The following is an 11,387-nucleotide window of genomic DNA, read 5'->3' on the forward strand; positions in this document are numbered from 1 at the left end:
AACAAACCTGCGTGACCATAGCAACCCGGAATTATCAGAGATGGATTCATTCATATTTTATCTTGAATTAAGTAATTATTATATTAACCATATGCTTTGGCTACCGGGCTGTATTACATGCGATTGTCAGCATTCAAATGAAGTTTATCATAAATAAATATTACATAAAGTATAAATAAAATAATAAATATAAAAACTTTTTTTATCCATCCTACAGTCTTTTAAGTCCATTAACTGATAGTCTTTCCCCCATAATGTGTACATTATTATTATTATTAGCCTATTATTATTGTTTTTTTTATTTCATTTATATTCTCTTTTTTTCTGCTTCAATTTCGATCTCTTTACTTAACATTCTGAATACTTTTGTAAATAATAGCATACTGTAAATGCTCTACATTAAAGGAGCATTCCGTAGGTTCTGAAATTTTTAACCGTTACTGACACCATTGGCCGTTAGAGGAACTTCAGCCAGTCTCATGCTCATTCTCAGTGCGCAGAGGAGCATGCTCTTTTTTTTTTTTTTTACTTCGAAGAGCGTCCATCGGTGTCTGAATTGTGCTGGAGGCTGGTCACTTCTTTCCATCTGCAGAGTCCATCTGAAAACACTATTGCCGCTGCTTACTATAATGGCTGGCGTGCCGTACAGTTGTAAGCCCAAGTAGACAAGAACGTGCATGACGTCACATTTTGTGAATTTTCGCGCCAATTCGGGCCCCGACTCCTCCACACACAATTGAGCCTACAGGCTGATAGAGGCAACCGTGGTGGACAGTCGAGGTGTCATTCTTTTTTTTACATCATGGTTGGCTCATACATGTACAAATGAAAACTCTATCTCAAAGATTTTTTTTAAGTAAAAACCTCCACATAGCTCCTTTAACATAAAATGTCAAAATGTAAATGCATAAATTTTATATGTATAAATAATATAATAATTTTGTAATTCAAAATAAAATATGAATGATAATCCCGGGTTGCTATATGGTCATGCAGGTTTGTTGTTTGTTTACGCATTAAACTCGTGGCCACGAGAAAAACATGTCGTTCCCACAAATTAATATCTCGTGGCCACGACATATTATCACGTTCCCACAACACTGAGTAAACCGAACAAGTCACCTTATGGGCACCGTAGGATTGGTGTAATTTTGTTCAGTAGTTCAATAAACAAGTTAATAATATATATATATATATATATATATATATATATATATATATATATATATATATATATATATATATATATATATATATATATATATATATATTTTTTTTTTTTTTTTTTTTTGCCAGTTGCTAATTTATGTATGATCAGATGATCATTACAATCAAAATTAGACAATCAAAATAATTCTAGGCATATATTTAGCTATATTTTAGCTTTTGTTCTGGTACATTTTAGTATAAGCAGACCCATTTAAGCTTTAGGTTAGTTAATACATACTGAGAAAACAAACAGCAAGAGAACCAGAAATTCCAGAAAAACTGTGACTTTAGACGGACGTCATGTCACTTTGTGTTAATAACCTCTCAGACGATCACTCACTGTCCTTTATTGTTAGCGTCGATGGGACACTGTTGTCGTGAAGTCGTGTCAACATAAAAACAAAAGTATTGTATAGAATTGTATGTATTGTCCTGTGTATCCAATACTACTGGTCTGTTTAAAAAAATGAATCTACACCGTGATTCTGCTTAAAATTGCACTGCACTCTCAGGTTAGAGGTACTGTTGTTTTCCTTACATTATAAGCACTGTTTTTCATTATTACCAGAAATTAATAAATTAGCTATCCATTGATGTATGGTTTATTAGGATCAGACAATATTTAGCCGAGATACAACTATTTAAAAATCTGGAATCTGAGGGTGCAAAAAAAAGAAATACAAATACTGAGAAAATTGCCTTTAAAGTTGTCAAAATGAATTCTGTCAATGCATATTACAAATCAGAAATTAAGTTTTGATATATTTACATTAAGAAATTTACAAAATATCTTCATGGAAAATGAATCATATCCCAATGATTTTTGGCATAAAATAAAAAAAAATTTTGACCTATAAAATGTTTTTTTTTTTTTTGCTAAAAATATACCCCAGTGACTTAAGGCTGGTTTTGTGGTCAAGGGTCACATATACTACATAATGATGATGATGATATATTATTGTATGAATCAGTTTTTTCATAACTCCTTTTGATAACCATTGATGTTTACTGTCTGGTGACCCAGGTCATGTCATTGTTGCATGTGCTTTCTGTTGCCGCCAGACAGACCGGTTTAACATATCTACTGCTTTCCAATAAAAGTTAAAGAGTGATTAAAATTCATAGGGGAAAAAAAGTCAACATTTAGTTGTGAGTCACACCCTGGATAAAGTGAGTCCTGAGTTAGTCATACCACTTAAAAAGAAAATTGCTATCGTTCTTTGGAGACTAGAAGATTAAATATTTCACTTTAGGCTAAGAGAGTGACTTCATGTGCATATATATGTTTCAAATGAAAGATTCTGTCATGAGAAAGAGAGAAAAAAAAAGACTTTTAATGACTTTATAATGGCATTATAATGACTTACTGTGAAATTGGCCATTTGTCATTGCTCATATAATCAAAGCTCTACTTCTAATCTTTATAAGAACACTTTTGCCATTAATCTGCACATCTCGGTGCACTAACATCAACAAAATTATCAACAACATAATAAAACATGATAAAATTAAAGGACATTATATAGTTATTATACACATTATAAACAACTGGTCAGAGAAATCTATCACTTTAAAAATGACATTTGGTTGACTAGTAGAGACTTGCTTTTGAACAAGGAACAAGCACAGATAGTCACACATACTTTAATTTGTTCTGCCCTACTGACGATCACTCATATGATCTGGTGCACGTGATATGACAAAAATGCCATCTAACAGAAACTTGCATTAACAGTAACTCCTTATTACATAACCCTATTATTTTATATGACAATTAATCATGTGATAATAAAAAAAAGCACAATGCACCTGCCTCTCTAGTACATTAGGAACTTTAGATGTACACATACTTATATAATCAGATTCCAAAGATTAAGTACCTCAACTAGATTGGACTTTAAATATTTACTTGAAGCCCACTGAGATTTGTAATTTAAATTTAAATGCTTTACCATCCCAACAAAATGTAAATTTTTACTGTTCAGGTGTTTTATTTTTATTAGTTTTTGCTTTTGAAGTAATTTTAATTTAACATTTGTATTATTTAAGTATTAGCTTTTATTCGACTCGCGTCACGACCCTCTGCAGTTCTTTCAGGAAGCCCAGTTTGACAAACCCTATAAGCACGATGTAATGCACTTTATGATACTGATAACAAAGAACAATATTGTCTTGCTTTTTATATATATATAAATTGGTGACCTATAATCCCATATGCGATAAACAGATAAATGAGTTACATACATACCATAAATATAGACAAATGTGCTACAGAAATAAAAGGACGGAGAGACATGACATTATAAGCAAAGGCAATAATGTGACGCTAGTCATCGAATGTTTGAGAATTTAGAATTCCATTTTTCTTTTCTTTTTTACAAATAGCTCAGTTAATCCAACCATTATAGTACAGAACCTGTTTGAGCACATAAAAGAAGGTCAAAAACCCACACATTTCCAGAAACACACATTGAGAAGAATGTCACAGGCCACAATCTATACAGACAATAAACCACCCTCCTCTCTATTTTTTCATCTTTAACTCATATGTGTGAAAGACAAAGTATGTTTATGAGCATGAAATTGCTTTTATAAGATACAATCACTGAAAAGTTCCAGTGCGACTTTGTTTGGACTATTTAGGCACTAGAACAAAAACTGTTTTAACTGACTATTATGTGTGATATTGACTGATTAGCATTGCTTTCTTTAGCCCCTCCTGGTGGATGTGGAAATTAAGTTGCATACTCTGCTTCTTTAAGAAGCATGGGCCATATATATACATATATTTATGGCCCATGCAAATGTAGCCATTTTTAATTATCCTATTTATTTACTTACAGCAGCTTGTCACTCACTGCAGAAATGTACATTTACATTTAGCTGACTTTTTTATCTAAAGTGACTTACAATTGCTATATATGTCAGAGGTCACATGAGCAACTAGGGGTATAGTGTCTTGCTCAGGGACACATTGGTGTCTCACAGTGGATTTGAACCCGGGTCTGTGTGTTCTTTTCATGTTATCAGCCAGTCAAGGGCCCTCCAATAGCTTTCTCAAGATATTATAGTCTTACATGACATAATCACAGTAAAAATCTTTTTTTTTTAAAAAAGGAAAAAAAAGATTAGCTCAATGCAAACTGTGCATTGAGTCACGTGCCTTCCTCCTCATACATCCTTTTATATTTCTACTACAAAGTGTAGTTTTTAAAAAGGAATGTATTTAAGGTTTTTTTAACCAGCGCACCTGGGCTGTCACTTGTATTCATCAGATGTGATTAGTAGCCCTGAGTGTATTACATAACTCCGTCATAAAGGGACAATTGTTAGTCCACATTTCATTGATTCTGCTAAACGTGACATCAGTCAAAGACAACTGACTGAACTTAAAGAATACATAGCCTATGTAAAGTACAGTATGCTTTAGTTTTATAGTGTATATTTTCTCACATTAATTTATAATCATACAAAACTTAAATTATAACAATTTTTGCATTCTATGGGATAGAATAAGATTGTGATAAATCTTAGATTAGATAAAAGTCAGTTTAGAGCACCTACAATTTTTATGTTGAACAATGTTTTACAAGTTCCCAGCATGCATGGTAGCATTTATATTGCAAAAATTATATGATAATTTTGTGGTAACTATTTTTAAAATAGTTAATTTATGCTGCTACTTCCACTGTTAGTTATGGTTCAGATTTCTTTTTTTTTTTTTTACTGAATTAATATTTGTTGATTTAGCTGGGATTTTCAGTTTGTCTTGGGTAGAAACAGTATCTCTGGTGTTTTGAGGTTTGGTATATTTACTCATCGCATTAATATGTTTGCCTCTAGTTTTAAGAGGCAAATAACACCCATATCATGTAGCGGTCTCTGAAGCAGTAGTGTACAGTAGCTCCTTGCATTGCTAGATTTACACCAGCAGAGGGAAGTAGTGTCTTAATAATCAGCACAACATATTCGCTTTAAAGAGACCGAAATTTCAGCCTAATGTGAGCAGATCTGCAGTGGCTTCAAAATCAACAAAAAATGAGAAGAGTGTGTCACATAGGTGGTGCCACAGGTAATATCAATGTCAGTGCAAAAAGAACTTAACATCAACATCTGGGTTGTAGATGTTGAAACACTGACTGTATTGTGTTGAATGTATCTGAAGAACCTTCTTTCACCACAAAGAACCCTTTTAGCTGAAACAGAAAGGTTCTTTGGATGTTAAAGTTTCTTTATGAATTAATTATTAATCATAAATAAATTAAGAAAAATAATTCTCCTCTCAACTGAAATGGTCACATTTAATTACCAGAATTTAAGTATTTGCTGGAAAAATGCCTATAACATATAAACAAAACATTTTAAAAAAAGATAATAATATGAAACATAGGAAAATATTTTTTTATGCCACCTATATTGTACTTCAATTGTACTGCTATATATAGGACCAGACATTTTGGATCCTTTTAGCTCCCCCAAAATGCATTAGTTAGTATCTACCAATTACTTTGATCATTTAATCATTTTGATCATTTAATTAAAGTCAGTCTTATTAAAGATTGATATATACAAACACTGAAAAAATCCTGCTACAGTGAACGCAAACACTACAAATGAATTGAATTGTCAGCCTTTCTTATAACGCACTGGAAAAAAATAAGCCACCCCGTAAAATGATCCGTTTCTCTGGTTTTAATAGTTATGTGTGTGTTTGAGTAAAATAATTTTTTTTTTTTTTAGTCTATAGACTGCAACTGACAACATTTATCTCAAATTTTCCAAATAAAATGTAATTTAAAGCATTTATTCATAGAAAAGATGCAGTGTTTTCAGACCGCAAATAATGCAAAGGAAACAAGTTCAAATTCATTCATTATTTGGTGGAATAACCCTGATTTTCAACCACAGCTTTCATGTGTCTTGGCATGCTCTCCACCAGTCTTTCAGATTGTGCCACTCCATGCAGGCACACAAATTCAAGCAGCTCAGCTTTGTTTGATGGTTTGTGACCATCTTCATCACATTCCAGGGGTATTCAATGGGGCTCAGATGTTCCTCCATCCACACCTTGACTGATCTAGCTGTGTGGGAAGAAAGCTATTTTTCTTTCAGGACAGCCTTGTAAGTTACTTGATTCATGCTCCCTTCACAAAGACACGTGCCCCATTCCAGCATGCTTAAGTACCCCGGATCATTACCAATCCTTCACCAAATTTGAGTCTGAGACACTGTGGCTTGTAGGCCTCACAAGGTCTCTGTCTAAATCATCAGAGAAGGTCCAAACCTTATGGTCTTTAGCAAACCTCAACCTTGCTCTTCTTTGCTTCTCATAGATAAAGGAATTTTTCTAGCGTTGCACTTCCCTTAGGAGCCTGTTTCGAACTGTCCTAGTAGTCACTAGTCAGGTGGAAATAATTGCACAGCAAATTGAGAAGCCACACAGCAACTGACCAAATCTAGCATCAATCCAACATTATATCAATACTGATGAACGTACTCATTTTTATTTGAATGATCCCTCTGTGAGTTATTTAATCATGTATTACTATATGTTTCGGAAGGCTTTTGTCTTTCAAACACATTCAAATGCAAAAAAGTTACATTGTTTCTTATTTGCATGTACACTCTTAAAAATAAAGGTGGTTCACGATGCCATGCAAGAATCTTTTTTGTTTTAATAGTTCCACAAAGAACCTTAAACATCTGAAGAACCTTTCTGTTACACAAAAGGTTCTTTGTGGCGAAGAAGGTTCTTCAGGTTATAAAAAGGTAAGAAAGAGATGGTTCTTTAAAGAACCTTTGAATGGATGGCTCTTTGTGGAACCAAAAATTGCAAAAAAATAACTTTTAAACACCTTTATTTTTAAGTGTGTAATGCAAGGATTCCCAAACATTTATCAGCTGAACCTCTTTCACCTAAGATATTTAAGTAACCTTGAGATTTTAACATTTTATTTGAATAGTCACATTTGCTTGTACACAGCTGTCTAATGGTCACATGACATGCAGATAAACACATTATTTAATTTAAAAAAAAAAGTTTTATTTTGACTTATGTTAGTTTAAAATGTTTTATTTTAATTTTGAATCCTATAATTTAATTGAAACCATGATAATGTAATGTAATGTTTAATGCACTTCATGTTGTCAGTAACAATGAATGGAATGTATTTTCTTTTTCTTTGCATTTTTATAGAAATATGGTACAAGATTATCCTATTTAAATCAATGGAATAAATAAGTTAAATCAAAAGTAATCTAAAAGTAATCAAAAAATAATCTGATTATATTACCTAAAGTAATGGATTTTGTTAATAACTACAATTTTTGCCACGTAATTTGGAATCAGTAATGGACAACACTTTGTAAGTAATGTACCCAGCTCTGTTTGCTTAGGTGCTGTGTATTTTCAAGGTAAAACACAACTGCTGCCCCTCCTTGAATCGATAACTTTAACCCAGTATCATGCCACGCAGTCATCGCATGTTCAGCGTGGGTGAATCAAACATGAAAAGCATAACTTTCTATTGTTGCACCTCGCCCATTTCCATTATCACCTTCGAGTAACAAGCATGTGACATGTACGCTGTACCATTTACTGCACTAAAACTCATTTCACATAGAAGCACCCGTAACACTTTATAATATCTTTTATTAATAATCATTAACAAACATTATTTAATGCTTAATGGATCATTAGTTAATATATATTCAGATATCTATAAATGTGAAATGCTTGCTAATAAACTTTTTAAACGTTACATTTAAAATGCTTGCAAATGTCATTAAAGTTCTAATTCATATGATCATGCACATCTTGAAAATCTACAAATGGTTTTAACATATGTTACACGATGATTAAAGGCTTGTGTTAATGCACAACACTTGCTGCTATTGAGGTGTGATGGGGTAAGGGTAGGGACAGGTTTTAATGTATGGGTTTAACTTGATTACTGTAAGGGAACGCGATTCAGTCTGTTTATATTTCAAGTATTCATAAACATTTACAAATGATGAATAGTCTCAACTTTAGATGTGTTACTGCAAAAACATGAATAAATGATTAATAAATTATTCGTAAAAATATATTTAAAAAAACTATGGTAAATTGCGGTCATTCGGGACACTTTTTGCCATCAAAATGACTGCTCATTGAAATTTTAATGAAATTTGTAAACATTAACTATGATCCATTAAGCATTATATAATGATTTATTGATGAAAGTTATTATATTGTGCTACTCAGAATAAAGTTTTCAGGGTCTCAGTGAAAATCTCGACAGTTCGATTTAGACTTAGACTTAGATTTAGATTTAGAGGGATATAAACAATAAGCTCAGTGTAAGGAGCATGGCCAAAAAAGCTTGATTGATATTTCTTAATATTCTTTAGTGACATATAAACAATTACATAAAAAAATAATGTTATCTAATTATTTATTTATTTAATAAATAAAATATGTGTCATAATAACATTTAAAATAAATAATTGTCTGTTGGCATGAATTCAAAAATGAAAGACATGCAAAACGAAGACATGTTCAAGTCAAAGACAGGGTAAACACTTCTAAAAGTTAATGTGCTGAGTTCTTCTAACAACGTCATTTCTTTTTGTGATCAACTTTTTTTTTTTCTTGGCTTTTATTTGTAACAAAACTAAATCCATTCAAAACAAACCAATCAGGGAAAGAGGAGCAACTGATACAGCAATAATTTTACAATCTGGAAAAAAAACTAAACGTTTATGTTCATTCCTCTATATAGTCCAAAATCCTGGAAGGAAAACAGCACCATGGATGGATGGTACTAGTCCGAGCCCTGTTCATTTTTGCTGCTGTACCTTCACAAGTCACTATTTTAAGGCTGTGGATCCAGAATGTTTTTGCACATATGTGCGGAGTAAACCAGTTTTGTATTTTTGTCTTCTTTGCAGCTGAAAAACCAGCAAACAACATTCTCTTCTCTAACAATCTCAATTTGTAACTTGTTCATCTAGCATGCCTGAAAGTTTTTTTTAGTTCCAGAACTGTGACATTTGATAATCCTCAAGTTATGACACCGAAACAAACATGAGAAACAAATCAAGACGTTTGTCTTCATATTTGTGTGTCAGGTGCAGTTCCAGAGAAACAGACGAGGGCTTCAGAATGTATCGTGCTTTAAGTCACTCGCGCTTAAACGTGCATAAGGGACAACAGCTAAAGAATTCCATTTGTCATGTAGACAAAAGTAAATGTTTTGTTTTAAAATACAATTATAAAGTAATATGTAATGAATATGGCTGTTTAAGATTCTTAATTCAGCCTTAAACTGATGTCTGGTGAAAATACACTGATTTGTGGGTGTTTGTATTCACTGCGTCAAAATGTATTGCCATATAGCATTGTCCATGTATACACTGCTTCCTGATGTATTTCTTAAGCACTCAGTTTGCTGGAGTGAATGTGGATAGGATAGGACGCTCTTTGGTGGATCAAAGCACAGATTACCTTAAACAATATGTGCAAAAAAAAAGACAGATCACGAGGAGTGGTAATATTTTTGATATATTCCTCAATTGTGACCCATAAGGGTCAATTTTCGAAAATTTAGATTTATACATCATCCGAAAGCTGAATAAATAAGCTTTCCATTGATGTTTCCATATTTGGCCGAGATACAACTATTTGAAAATCTGGAATTTGAGGGTGCAAAAAAATCTAAATATTAAGAAAATCACCTTTAAAGTTGTCCAAATGAACTTCTTAGCAATGCATTCAACTAATCAAAAATTAAGTTTTGATATATTTACGGCATGAAATTTACCAAATATCTTCATGGAACATGATCTTTACTTGATATCCTAATGATTTTTGGCATAAAAGAAAAAATTTATCATTTTGACCTATACAATATATTTTTGGCTATTGCTACAAATATAGCCAACCCCAGCGACTTAAGAAATTTATTTAAGGTTTTGTGCTCCAGGGTCACAATTAATATCTCTTCATGTAGTCAGTTTAATTAAGAATGATCCTTGAACCTTGTTGTTATTTTCAAAAATTTTAATTGTAATAAATACTAAATGCTTATAACACAGAGACTGAAAGTATAAACCAAAACTTAGGAAACTAAAGAAACCTTCCCTAGAGTGAGAACTTGAAACTTACTAAAACATACTTGAAAGTAAAAAAAAAACCTGGAAAGCTAAAGCCTTCCCTAGAGTAAGAACTTGAAACTCACAAAAAAATGACTGAAAGTATAAACCAACACTTAGAAAACTAAAGAGGCCTTTCATAAAGTATGAAATAAAATATTATGTTGTGAGTTTAAAAGATGAATATGCACAATATATGAATAATATAATACATTTCTGTTAAAGTTTATTTATAGCTGAAATTGTATTTGTGCAGATATCATTGTTACATAAGAGACTTTTTCGATGGCATGAAAGACTCATTTCATTGTTATTTGTCTTTTTCAACATTGCACTTTTGTACACATAATGTACAAAGACCAAACTTTACAATCTTTTTAAAAACAGTTTAAAATAACACTGGAAAATAAGAGAAAAGAACACACCTTGTCATCTTCTATTATGATAATACATAGATGCTGCTTGAAAACCTGCAAAACCAGTTTCATTGTCAAACAAGTATGTGAACATGAAGATTTGTTCATATTTATAAAAACTATTTTAATGCAAAGACATTTTTATAATGTGTTTTTGCACTTAAATGCTAATGAGCTTTAGTATTTTTCATTTATATCATTGTTGTATTTGGAAAGCTCACAGAAACTGAGCGCAACAAACTATATTAGGATTTAATATACTGATTTAAGGCAAAACCTCAAAGTATGATCAGGTCAAAGAGTGCATGTTTAATTTTGTTTAGTTACTAAGCTCTGAACAAAATACATAAAACATTCACATATGTACATAGCAAAACGTCCTTTATGAAATGTGTCTTATATGTTAAGTTCTTCTACTGGTATTTCATGCTGAAAATCAAGTTTGTCAATTTAATATGACAGCATTTTTGTCTGAATAATTCTTTTTTTTTTGTCAACTCTATTGTAAAAGAGCTATTGGTTTCACCGTGTAGGTGTGACCAAGGCGACTCCGGCTTCAAAAGGAAAATCAGGAGAGGTGTGTAGACGTCAGGATCTGGGGAATATATATATAAGTTCAGAATCAGC

This window comes from Carassius auratus, unplaced genomic scaffold (genome assembly GCF_003368295.1).
Source record: "Carassius auratus strain Wakin unplaced genomic scaffold, ASM336829v1 scaf_tig00216322, whole genome shotgun sequence".
Classification (NCBI taxonomy): Eukaryota; Metazoa; Chordata; class Actinopteri; order Cypriniformes; family Cyprinidae; genus Carassius; species Carassius auratus.